The sequence below is a fragment of the Dasypus novemcinctus genome, chromosome 30 (genome assembly GCF_030445035.2).
Source record: "Dasypus novemcinctus isolate mDasNov1 chromosome 30, mDasNov1.1.hap2, whole genome shotgun sequence".
Lineage (NCBI taxonomy): Eukaryota > Metazoa > Chordata > Mammalia > Cingulata > Dasypodidae > Dasypus > Dasypus novemcinctus.
The window spans coordinates 19,883,457-19,896,870 of record NC_080702.1 but is presented as its reverse complement, the minus strand read 5'-3'; the positions used below and the strand labels follow the sequence as shown (position 1 = coordinate 19,896,870).

Below are 13,414 nucleotides of genomic sequence, written 5' to 3'. Positions count from 1 at the left end.
TATCCCATTCCATCTCTGAGCAACCTTCACTTCATAGTCCAGCTCCATAAATCTATACATCGTATTTAGTTCCTATCAGTGTGACCATGCAATATTCCTTCTTTTGAATCTGCCCTGTTTCTTTCAATATATCTTCAAGATTACTCCATGTTTTCATGTGCTTTCCAAATTGATTTTTTCTTAGAGCTGAATGGCATTCCATTATATGAATATAGTAAGCCTTGTTTATCCATTCTTCAGGTGGAGGACACTTAGTTGTTTCCCTCTTTTAGCAATTGTGAATAATGTCATATGAACATCAGTGTGCAAATATCTGTTTAGGTCATTGCTGTCAGTTCTTTGGATATATTCCTAGTAGTGGGATTGCTGGATCATACATCGATATTTTGTTTCCTGGTGAACCACCAGATCATCTTCCACAGAGTTAGAAATGTCTTATACTCCCATCATCAGAAGGATTGTTCTTATTTCTCCACATTCTCTGCAGCACTTGTAGTTTTCTGCTGTTTTTTAAAAAATGGTGTTTTTGTTCTTTTGCATTGAAAATAATTCACAATTCATACCTTCTGCTTTTGGCTCATCAGCTGCTGTTCAACTGTATTTTCTTTCCCAATGTGTAAGTGGAAAAAATATTGTAATGCCATTAGCATTTTTAAAAAAAATCCAGTTGTCATATTTTACCCTTGTTTACATTTCAAAGGTATCTAATAGGCATTTGAAAACATTTTCTGAATTGTTTTTATTGTATCATGAAAAACACAGAAGACATTACACCTATAGGAGAAAAGAGTGGACTAATGAGAAGGTCCTCTTGAACTTGCACACTTCCTGGTATTGTCTGCTGATCACTCAGTGAAAAGTGAGATGCTCTGACAGGCTGGGACACTTCCTCATCACTTAACATTTGACTTTGACACAGACATCTTCTTCACTACCCAGAGGCAAACTTGTTATTGTGCTCTCACAAGTCATATAATCAGCTAATCTTCTACATGGTTCAGATAGGCCCAAAAATTCTTGAGTCTGGTTATTTTCTGCATGCTTAACATTTTCAGACAGCATCATTCAATCACCTCCAAAATGTAAAGTCCAGGGAAAAGCTAAAGAAGAGTCAGCTAGTTGATTTATACCTTCTGAGTAGGAGGCTGTAGAACTCAATATTTGGGGAGAACTTGTTTGCTGCACTTCCCAGGACTTTCAGGAGACATAACCATGTAGCTTTTACACTTTCTCTGGGACTCGAGGCAAACAGGAATGATTCTTTCTACCACACTGAACTCTGAAGACAAAGGAAAAATGCTTCCATTTCAAGAAATAAAATTGCAGTTGGAAATTTTCTTGTCCCACATCTAGACCCTTTTCTGGTTTGCTGTTGGGTGTATTCCATGAAATACTTCATTTCATGAACTCTGAGCAGGGGCTGGCAACTTTAAATATTTATATGCAGCTGGCAACAGCTAGAAGATCAGTAATATTTTCTGTGTTAATTGACAGAGTGGCTGTGTAAGCATATTCTAAAAGTGGTAGAAAGCCAGTCACTATAACATGATGTAAAGCATTGATATTCTCATCCTTAGCTAGACTCACAAGCTTGTGCAAAAGAAATCACTGCAAGCCATTAGGACCACCTTTTGTGCCCAGAAGATTTTGTCCTGGACACATATAATGATATTACCAAAATGTCCATCATTTTGCAGCATATTTAGCTTTCCAAGCATTTCCTGGCTGTGGGAAGAGAAGCTATGAATAAATGTTTTCACATCCATCTCCTTCCTCTTCTACAGATGCTCTTCAAGATGCAATGAGTCAGAGGTGTCCTGTGACAGTGGTGCAGGGCCCTTAGTCCTACTGTTGCTGCTCCTCCTTCTGCTGGGTTGGGTGGTGACCCAAGGGAAGGCAGGGTATGTGGCTCCCTTCTGGTCCCCCAAGGGCAGAGGCCCTATCTCATGCCACTGCACAGAGGCTTGTGCATGACCTTGGTCTGGGGCATGGTGGCACATTTCTGTGGGGATTGTGCACAATGGGTGCTGGTTGTGCAGCCCAGCTGGCCATTGGAATCCAGAGGAAGGAGCAAGGGAGCGGCTCAAGCTGGAGGTGGATTTGCTCAACCTTGGGCAGCATGCAGGTAGAGTAGCACATGGTCCTGGCAGAGCCCAGTGGTGATGGGGAGGCAGAAAGAGGGGAAGATAGGGGAGCCACTGCTGCACATGTGGGCCCCACCCCACCACTCTTCTGTTCTTTTAATAATGGCTGTACTATATGTTGGGAGATGAGTTTTGATGTGCATTTTCCTAATAGCTAGTGATGTTGAACATGTTTTCATGTAGTTTTCATGACTTGTATTTCTACTTCAGAGAAATTTTTGTTCAATTATTTTGCCCATTTTTAAAATGGGGTTGCTCATCATTTTGTTGATAAATTGTGTGATCTCTTTATATACCATGGAAATAAATCCCTCATCAGGATAACTTTTCACAAATTTTTTTTATCATTGATTAGGCTGCCTTTTTACTTTCTTTACAAAGTCTTTTGAAGAACTGAAGTGTTTAATTTTGAAGCAGTCCCATTTATCTAGTTTTTCTTTTGTTGCTTGTGCTTCGGGTGTAAGGTGTAAGGAACCAAGCCACAAGACCTTAAAGGTGTTTTCCCACATTTTCTTCTAGAAGTTTCATAGTTCTTTTTCTTTATACCTAGCTCTTGATCCATTTTTTATTAATGTTTATTTAGGGTGTGAGATAAGGTTCCTCTTTTTTAGATATGGATATTGAGTTTCCCAGTACCATTTGATGAATAGGCAATTAAGACCTATTTAAATGTGTTCAAAATTCTTGTCAAAAATCACTTGACCATAGATTTCTCTGATTATGAACTCTTGATTTGATTCCACTGGTCAATCTGTCTGTCTTTATGCAAGTACCATGACATTTCTACCACTGAAAGTTAGATGATATGCTTTAAAATTTGGAAGTGGGATTTCCTAACTATATTCTTTTTTATCTTTAAGATATTTTTGGCTATTTCGGGGCTTTACATTTCAACATGAATTTGATAGTTGGCTTCTTCAATTCTGCAAAGAAGGATTTTGGAAAATTCATTAAGATTGCATTAAAACTGCAGATCAGTTCAGATCAAATTGATATCTTAATGATATAGTCTTCCAAATGATGAACACAGCATATTCTTTCATTTAGATCGTCCTTGATTTCTCTTAACAATGTTTTATAGTTTTCTTAATATGGGTCCTTGGGAAGCAGATGTGGCCCAACTGATAGATCATCTGCCTACCACCTAGGAAGTCCAGGGTTCAAACCTAGGGCCTCCTGGCCTGTGTGGTGAGTTGACCCATGCTTAGTGCTGCCACACATGAGGAATGTCATGCATGTAGATGTGTCCCCCATGTAGGGGAGCCCCATGTACAAGGAGTGCACCCTGCAAGGAGAGCAACCCAGTATGATAAAAGCACAACCAAACTAGGATTTGCACTACACACATGGAGAGCTGACATAACAAGATAACACAACAAAAAAAGACACAGATTCCAGTGCCACCAAGAATGCAAGTGGACACAGAAGAACACATGGTGAATAGACACGAGAGCAGACAATGGGGAGGGAAGGGAAAAGAAATAAATACATAAATGTTTAAAAATAAATAAGCATGGGTCCTTTATGTCCTTGGTTAAGTTTTTTCCTAAATATTTGACTCTTTTAGTCAATATTGCAAGTCAAATTTTTCTGGCTTCCTTCTCAGATTACTCATTAATAGTATATAGAAAGCTATTGATTTTTGCATCTAGATCTTGTATCCTGCCACTTTGCTGAAATTGTCTATGAATTCTAATAGTTTTGATGTGGATTTTTTTTGGATTTTCTAAAGATAGGATCATAGCAAATAAAATTTTGTCTTGTTTAATATTTGTATTATATTTACTTCCTTTTCTTGCCTAATTGCTCTAGTTAGAACTTATACCACCATACTGAATCACAGTGGGATAAGAGGGCATTCTTGTGGAAAAGGTTTCAGTCTTGCACCATTGAGTATGTTACCTGTGGGTTTTTCATATATGCGCTTTATCGTGTTGAAAAGTTTCCTTCTATGTCTACCTTTTGGAGTGTTTTTATCAAGGAAAGGTGCTGTATTTTGTCAAATGCCTCTTCTGCATCAAATAAGAAGATTAATGCATTAATTCTTTTTTTTTTATTCTTTTTAAATTTACTGATGTGGTGTATTACACTGATTGATTTTCTTATGTTGAACCACCTTGCATACCCACGATATTAGTCAGCCAAAGGGGTGCTGATGCAAAATACCAAAAAACTGCTGGCCTTTGCAAAAGGTATTTATTTGGGGTAGGAGCTTACAGTTACCAGGCTATAAAGCATAAGTTACTTCCTTCACCACACCAAACTCTATTTACACATGTTGGTATAAGATGACTGCTGACATCTGTGAGGATTCAGTCTTTTTGGGTTCCTCTGGGCTCAGCTCCTCTGTTTCCTCCACAAAGTCAGTTATAGTCTAGGAGGCTCTCTAGGCTTTGCCTGTCTGCACAAGGTCTGCTGTAGACTACCAAGTGAACAGTTCTGTCTCTTTCCCCGGGTCTCCAGCTTAAGCATCAAGCTCCAACTCAAAACTGCAACATCAGAAACCATCAGCCCTGTTCTTTGCCATGTTTTTTATATGTGAACCCCCCACCTGTGCCCTAATCATAACTCAGTCATGCCCAAATACACATCAGAGTACAAGCATAATTCAATATTTCTTTCTGGAATTCATCAATTATATCAAACTCCTGCACTTCACCCTCTGAATTCCAAAAAGTCATTACAATATTCAAAAAAGCCTTAAATTAGTTGCAGTGCAAGTACTAAATCATATCATAATCAATTAAAGAAATACAGTTTGTCTTGGGGCAAAGCCCTGTCTGCTATAGACCTCTAAACATACAAAACTGTTCACCTGCTTCCAATCCAAATGGACAGATATAGAATAAACATTTTCATTACAATAAGGAGAAATTGGGAGGGAAACATGAGTCGTGGGTCCTCTACAGTTCAGTAAACCTGCAGGGCATTCTCCATTAGATTTCAAAGTTGGAGAGTCATTCTTAAGATGATGGTTTCTTCTCCTTGGGGCCATATGGGGTCCCACCCTTTCCACAGTCCTGCCCAATGGTTCCACCCTGATCAGGCATCTTGGTTCCACCATCATCAAGCTTCTGGGTGTCAACCAAGTTCCAGACCTTTTCCTCCAAGAGTGTTGGGGTGATTGCCACACCTCATCCAAACTTTGGGTTAGAGTCTTAACCCCCTTGTATAGTGGTGTGAAGGCAACATTCCCCCTAATCTCTGGCATACAGGCTCAACTCTCTCAGAGCAGTGAGCTGACCACTTGGCCTTCCCTAACCTTTGGGGGACAGGTCCACCCCTCTCAGACCTGTGAGATACTACCTTAACCACCCTAATTCATGGGGAATGTTTTCCACCCCCTCTGTACTCTGGGCAGCAAAACTCTCACGGAACATCGGACAGCAACATTCACAATCTTCAACTGCTAGGGCAAACTCACCCTTCTGTGCACATGGATGGTGTTCTACTCTTGACCCATAGTGAAGTCTTAATTCCAGATCTCAGCTTCTGTGGTTTTCTTCTTAAAGCTGTTTCTTCTTCAATCTCTCCCTTCCATGTCCTTTTTATTCAAGGCTGACAGTGGTCTTGTTCATACAGCTCTCTCAAAAATCTTGTTAGTTTAGCATGCAGGAGGCAGTGGTACAAGCCCTCAGACAGTAAGACTTTCCACAAGTCTTTCCTAGAAAACTGCATCTTCAATCTTGATTTACTAGTTCCAAGTTCGGTTAAGTCCTCAAATGGGGCACTTTCATCTGGGAGCTTGATTTCCAAAGGCTTGGAACTTCTGGAATCAGTCTCTGTTTTCCTTTTGCCAAACAGTTCAGTTCTTAGCATATCTCTCTCATCCAGCATTTTGCTATAAGCTGCAAGCAGAAGCCAAGCTACATTCTCTTTGGGAAGTTCTTCAGCTAAATGCCCAGGCTTGCCATATTAAAATTACCCCTCTGTACAACAGCACAAGTTAATCTTGCTAAGTTCTCTGCAACTTTAAAACATGGATTGCCTTTCCTCCAGTTTCCAATAATAGTTTCATCATTTACTTCTCAGGGATTATAAGAAGTCCCTCTAGCATCGATATTGCTATCCTCAGTCACTTCAAAGCAATCTAGGCCTTTTTCCATCAAGCATTTCACAATTCTTCCAATAAATACCCGTTACCCAATTATAAAACCATCCCAGCATTTCAGTAATTGCAAAAGCTCTTTCCCACTCCTTGATACCAAATTCTGTATTAGTCAGCCAAAGGGGTGCTGATGGAAAATACCAGAAATTGTTTGGTTTCTATAAAGGGTGTTTATTTGGGGTAGGAGCTTATAGTTACCAGGCCACAAAGCATAATTTTCTTTTCTCTCCAGCTCTGTGTTTCCTGCACAGGATCAACTATAGTTGATGAGGCTCTCTAGGGCTTTGCCTCTTTCACAAGGTCAGTTGTAGACTATCAGGTTAATGTCTCTGTCTCTTTCCCCAGGGCTCCAGCTTAAGGCTTCAGCATCAAACTCCAACATCACAAACCCTGACCTCTGTTCTTTGCCATGCCTTTTATCAATGCCCTAATCATAACTTAGTCATGCCCAGGTATAGATAAGATTATAAGCATAATCCAATATTTCTTTTTGGAATTCATCAATTATATCAAACTACTATACCCAGTATAAAGTTCTCTTGATGATGATGTATTTTATAGGTGTTTTTTTATTTTGTTAGCAAGTATATTTGTGGATTTTTGCATCTATTTTCATTAAAGAACATGAGCTGTAATTTTCTTTTTTCATAACATCTTTACCTAGCTTTAATATTAGGGCAATGTTAGCTTCATAGAGTGATTTGGGGAGCAATACTTCCAGCTCAGGTTTTTGGAAGAGTTTGAGCAGTATTTGTATTAGGTCATCTTTAAGTGATTACTAGAATTCACCTATGAAGCCAACTTTTCTTGGACTTAGCTTTTTTTTTTTAAGAAATCAGTTTTATTTATTCATATTTATAAAGTATCTGTCCATCCACTGTGTACAATCAATGCTATTCTGTTTTGCATTTATCACTCCAATCACTCCCAGAGCATTTTCATTATTTTGATGATAATACTAAAAAACAAAACCAAGAAATCAAACAAAACAAAACTCATCACCTCTCAATCTGTCTATGCTTCCCCTGACATATATTGCTGCAATTCTTTCCTTCTCTACATTTTATGTGTGTTTATGTTTTGTAAAAACAGTCTTATATATGCAGTGTCACCCATATTCATATTTTAAATGAGGTTTCTCTATTTTATACAATCCAGTGCTACATTTTGTTAACTTTCCTTCTAGTAATATAAATGTTCTTAGGCCTTCCCTTTCAAGCTCTGTCATTTTGGGAATAATTTTGAAGCCTGTTTCAATTTCCATTTTATTTGGTTTTTGAGGTCTTCTATTTCTTTTAGGTTCAGTGTGAATTGTTCATGTTTTTTAGAAATTTGTGCATTTCATCAATTTTGCCCAGGTGATTAGTGTAGCATTTTGATATAGTTATGATTTACAAAAATAGATATTGGATTATGTTTGTAATCTGATCTGTAACCTGGGCATGATTGAGTTATGATTAGGGCATTTACGTCTTCACCCATGGGTGGGTGGGGATTCACAGATAAAAGGCATGGTGAGGAACAGAGTTGAGGATTTCTGATGTTGGAGTTTTGATGTCTGAGTTTGATGCTGAAGACTTAAGCTGGAACCCTGGGAAGTAAGTTCACAGAGGAAAGAGAATTCAGCCCCAAGAAATGGTACCTTGAACCCAGAGAAAAGCAAGCCCCAGGAACATAGGAACCCAGGAGGCCTGAAACCTTGCAGATATTAGCAGGCATCTTTCTCCAAATAGACTTTGGTGAGGGAAGTAACTTATGCTTTATGGCTTGGTATCTGTAAGCTCCTAACCCAAATAAATACCCTCTGTAAAACCAACCAATTTCTGGTATTTTTGCATCAGCACCCCTTTGGCTGACTAATACAGTTGGCATACAGTTTTTGACAGTGATACTATCCTCTTCCAATCTCTTTTCTTTCTGCTGGGTCAGGGATAATGTCACCCTTCTCATTTCTTATTTTATTTATTTTTTATTTGTTAATTTCACTAAGGGTTTATTGATTTTGTTATTCTTTTCCAAGAAACAACTTTTGGTTTTGTTGGTTTTCTCTATTGTTTTTAATTCTCCATTTCATTTATTTCAGCTCTAATTTTTGTTATTTCTTTCCATTTGCTTGTTTTGGGATTGATTTCCTATTCTTTTTCTAATTCCTCCAGGTGTACAGTTAGGTCTTTTATTACAGCTCTTTCTTCTTTTTTAAAGTGCTCATGGAAGCCTATAAATTTCCCTCCCACCATTCCCTTTTCTGGAACCCCTAGCTTTTGGTATGTTGTGTTCTCATTTTCATTTGTCTTGAAGTATTTACTCATTTCTCTTGCAATTTCTCCTTTAAACTACTGATTAAGTGTATATTGTTTACTGTCCATATATCTGTGAATTTTCCTTTATAACATCTGTTATTCATTTCCAACATTTTTCCACTATGATCACAGAATATGCTTTGTAAAACTTCAATGTTTGTAAATTTATTGAGATAGGACTTATTTCCCAATATATGGTCTATTTTGGAGAAAGACCCATGAGCACTTGAGTAGAGTATATATTCTGCTGTTCTGCTGTGTAATGTTCATAAATATCTATTAGATCTCATTTCTTTATATTAGGCAAGCTTTCAGTTTCTTTAATTATCCTCTGTTCAGATGTTCTGTGTAATGCTGACTTGCAGTGTTGAAGTCTAATAATTATTGTATTCCCCCTTAGTATGATACATACTAGTGTATGTGTCATATTTTTTGGCAACTATGGTAGGTGGATAAATATTTATTATTGTTATTTTTCTTGGTGAATTGTTCCTTTTACTAATATATTGTACCATATTTCATCTCTTATAACAGTTTTCCAATTAAAATCTATTTTATCGGACATTAGTATCACTACAGCTTCTCTTTTTTGATTGCTATTAGCATGGAATAACTTATTCCAACTTTGCATATTCAGCCTGGTTGTATCCTTGCATCTAAAGTGAGTCTTCTGTAGCAAGCAAAAATGGCTTATTTTAAAAATTACTTCTATCAGTCTATGACTTTTTATTTGCCAGGTTATAGAATATGCACATCTTTCATCACATGTTATTTCCAAATCACTTACAAAATGGATCCAGCAATACACCATCTCAGAAAGAGAATTTTATTTATTCCATATTCCCACAAACACTTGGTACTGAGAAACTTATAATTTACAAATTTGTCAGATGTATGATAATTGTACTGTTTTTCATTTTTCCTTAGGTTTTGGTAGTGTTTATTTGGATCTTTCCCATTTTTATTCTGGGTTGTTTATTTTTTCCTTAATAATTGTAATAGTTTGTGTTTTTTTAAAAGATTATCTTATTTCTTTCTTTCCTGTTCACTCCCGTTGTCTGCTCTCTGAGTTCATTTGCTGTCTGTTTTTCTACATCTACGTGCGTTATCTGTGGCACTGGGAGACTGCGTCTCTTTTCTGTTGTGTCCTCTTGCTGCATCAGCTCTCTGTGTGTGCTGTGCCACTCCTGGGCAGGCTGCACTTTTTTTCATGCAGGACAGCTCTCCTTGTGGGGTGCACTCCTTGTGCATGGGGCATGCCTATGTGGGGGCACCCCTGCACACGGCAGCACTGTGCATGGGCCAGCTTACCAGTCGGGTCAAGAGGCTCTGGGGATCGAATCCTGGACCCTCCATATGGTAGACAGATGCTCTATCAGTTGAGCTATGTCTGCTTCCCTGTAATAGTTGTTTATTATCCTATAGTTTTAAAATGGACAGTTCCATGTGCTGTAAATTCAAACATATATGAATGGAATCTTACAGTATGTGATATTCTTGAATAGCATTTTTTGTCTCAGCATAATTGTATGGGATTGATCCAAATTATTGCATGTATCAGTAGTTTTCTCCAGTTTATTTTGTCTTACTTATGTCCTTCATTTCTACACTCTTGTCCAAGGCTCTCTTCCTTGTCTTCAGGCTGTAATACAGTCTTTGATATCACTTATAGATTTGGTCTCCTGGTAACATACTCTCTCAGTTTTTTCTTATCTTTAAAAACTTTAAACTCACCTTCATTTCTGAAGTATAGTTTTCCACATAACGAATTCTTGGATGGCAGTTTTTTTTTCCTTTGTGAACTTAAACATTTTATACCTTCTTACCTCCATAGTTTCTGAAGACAGAAAAGCACTTAGCTTTATTAAGAATTCCTTGTAAGTAATACATTTCTTTTCCTCTTGCTGCTCTCAAAATCCTCTCTTTATGTTTGGCCTTTGACAATCTGAAGAGTCGTTATCTCAGAGTAGTTTTATTAGGATTCATAAACTTTTGGGTTCATTGTTCACCCTGAATATTGATATTGTTCCTTCAGGTTCCAATTGGGAACCCTATTCCTGAGCCCCACAATTATGTATGCTTTATAATTATCCAGGTTATTTCAGCCCCCTTGTTCATTCAGGTTCCATTTGGGGTCAGTTATTTGAATGGTATGACTCCCTAGGACATGAGTGGCTTTGTGAAGGTTTCTACTGACTAAAATTCAGCATGCTCTTGATCCTTTTCTAGTACAATTTGCTTTTCATCCGAGGTTACAATTAGGTTTGGTAATGATTGCATATTTGCCCGATTTTTTGTGGTGATTCCAAATATAGACTTGAAAGTATTTTTCAGTTGCTCTCTATAGCAGTGGACTCGATCTTTCCAATTATATAGGTCTGCTATTGAAAATGGAATATGGGTATATAGATAGCCCCATGGTGGTCTTTATTCATCCAATCCTAAAAGTTGTTGTCAAAGACAGAATTGGCCCTGACTTTGCTCTTCCAAGGTCTAGGCACCCTGAAAAAAAGTCTCTTCCCTCTGCTTGTAGGGGGGGGGGGATAATTCCTGGGGTATCTAATGGTAATTCAGGCTCATTTCTATCCCTCTTATATGGCAGTGTAGGTGATATTGGAGTTGTGACAATTCGAAGTATCAATATATTAGCAATGATATTATCTAAAACATCATTGGAAATAAAACATCATCAGTGCAGATAGAATCAGGGAGGGTTTTATAGACTTTTATTCATCCATCCTTACAGCTATTTAACTCCTGCTTTGGTTTAGAGGTTTGACGAATTTCTTTTCTGGTTGGTGTGGTAAACCCTTGCCATTTTTTACTTTCAAGTGTTGAGGATATAGGTCCTGAACAACTGGCAGTACACTTTGACTGAAACAAACTCTCAAGATTTTTATTTTGGGCTAACTCCATAAAATATGGAATCTAAGGAATCTAATCACATTTACTTAAATTTTTTCAGAATAGATGCAATTGCAGAACAGTATTGTACTCTAAGGACGCTTGTGCTGGTCATTCATGTTCATCGTCTAATGCATATTGAGGCCAGCTTTACTTAAACAGACAGAGCATTCACCTTTTTGTCAGTTCATACCCAAATTGTTCACAATGGTTAATAATTCAGCTTATTGTGTTACTCTATTTTTGCCTTAGAAGTCTGAATATTTCTCATTTCAATAATTTGACTAAACAAGTTCCAAGAAACCTGGACAACCAATGTTAGTAACACCGCCTTTGTAACTAACACCTCCCCAAAACCAAGCATGGCAAATCTCCACTTACAGCTTCAGCCAGAGTTATTGTGCTGTTGAATAGGACAGCAGACAATACACAGAGAACATGTTTCCCTTCATGCCCTGCCTCCTTTAGGGATGCTAGCTACCCAGGGCAAGAAACTCATGTTCCAAGTCTCAGAATAAAATACACTGGCAGCTACAGAGCCAAAGGCCATGAACATCTTATCTTTAGGGACCACCAAGCAGTGCCCTTATCATGAGGACAGTAGTCCATTTGGTTGCCAAATTGAAGGTGACCAGAATGGTCCACTGATCATCACATGGCACAGCAGAATAGGAAGACACACCAAACTAGGCTAGGGAGGAAGTGGTTTTATCAGAAGGTGGATTACAGGATCTAAACTATCTCATATATGCCTCCCTATTGAGGGATTTTCATATGGCTTTTATATAGATTTGAAACAAATGTATTATTAAGTTGAGATCTCTGGGAAGGGGCTTAGGACTTTCTCTAGTGTACTGCTCTCATTCATATCAAGTTAAATATGGCTGGTAAATCTAAGTCTCATGGTGATAAGGATAAATGAATGAGAGAAGCATTCCATGCTGACGACATGTATTTTTTTCTTTACAAAGAAGAAATAAATGGTCTCCTTAATTTCAAATAAAGCACATAGACAGAACTATTTGCTTTCCTACAGAAACTATTTCTTCCTAAGGTGCTTGTAGGTTACACATAGATTTTATTTTACTAATGCTACAGAAATTAGGCTGAAAACACATAGGACTACATTAGAAAACTATGAAAAGGGAGAAATTGATTATCTAAAATGTATTATACCAAAATAATAATGTGTAATTTTTTAATTTCAGAAGAGTGAATTATAAAAGAAAATGACAAAATATTTATTTGCATGTAAATACCTACACCTATAATGGAAATATACTGCTTGATTTCCTTACAGAAATACTTTATTTTTCTATATTTCATGATGTGTCTGAATAATTTTGTAGTTATAAATGCAAAAATTCTTTAAAGTCCGTATCAGTGAATTTAATCACTTATTTTGGGGACACCAAATATTTTGAAGTTTGAAGCAATATCTGACAATAGAAGACCTTTACTGCATGGTCTCTCTTTTTCTTGGTAGAAAAATATACACCAAGAAAAGTTAAAATAATTTTCCTTGAATGTATTTTTTCAACATGAATTTTTTTTTGTAGTCACAGGAATGACTGATAAAAGTCCTTTTAGACACACAGATTAGCAGTAATTTTCTTGCTATAGATGCTCTACTGTCCTTATCCAGGACAAGCAAATTTCTTAAAATTGTGAAGCCTCATGGACCCGGCAGAAGATGGATTTTGAGACTATTGGAAGGGAATGACCGAGGCATGACTTTATTAGATTTATCTTGAATAACATCTGAAATAATCAAGGTATGACTTTTGATTATAGGACTGATGGGGTTATCAGCTACAAAAAAAGAGGATTCACCATCCAAATGGTGCTTTTTGTAGAGAGAAAGAAGCTCTGACTACAGAATTTGGTGAAAGCAGCCTCATTAAAACTTCGATTCCTTGCCTTCACAGTTCCTTTTTGTTCTGATAAGGAAAGGAGAG

General features: G+C 37.4%; 1 protein-coding gene and 1 pseudogene across 2 annotated transcripts in view; one reads left to right on the top strand and one right to left on the bottom strand.

Moving 5' to 3' along the window:
• The window catches only part of LOC131276696 (zinc finger protein 705F-like), a 215,363-nt gene that overhangs the window by 39,316 nt on the left and 162,633 nt on the right, over positions 1-13,414 (top strand). The window lies entirely within an intron of this gene.
• On the bottom strand, positions 740-1,766 carry LOC139437864 (zinc finger and BTB domain-containing protein 44 pseudogene; annotated as a pseudogene).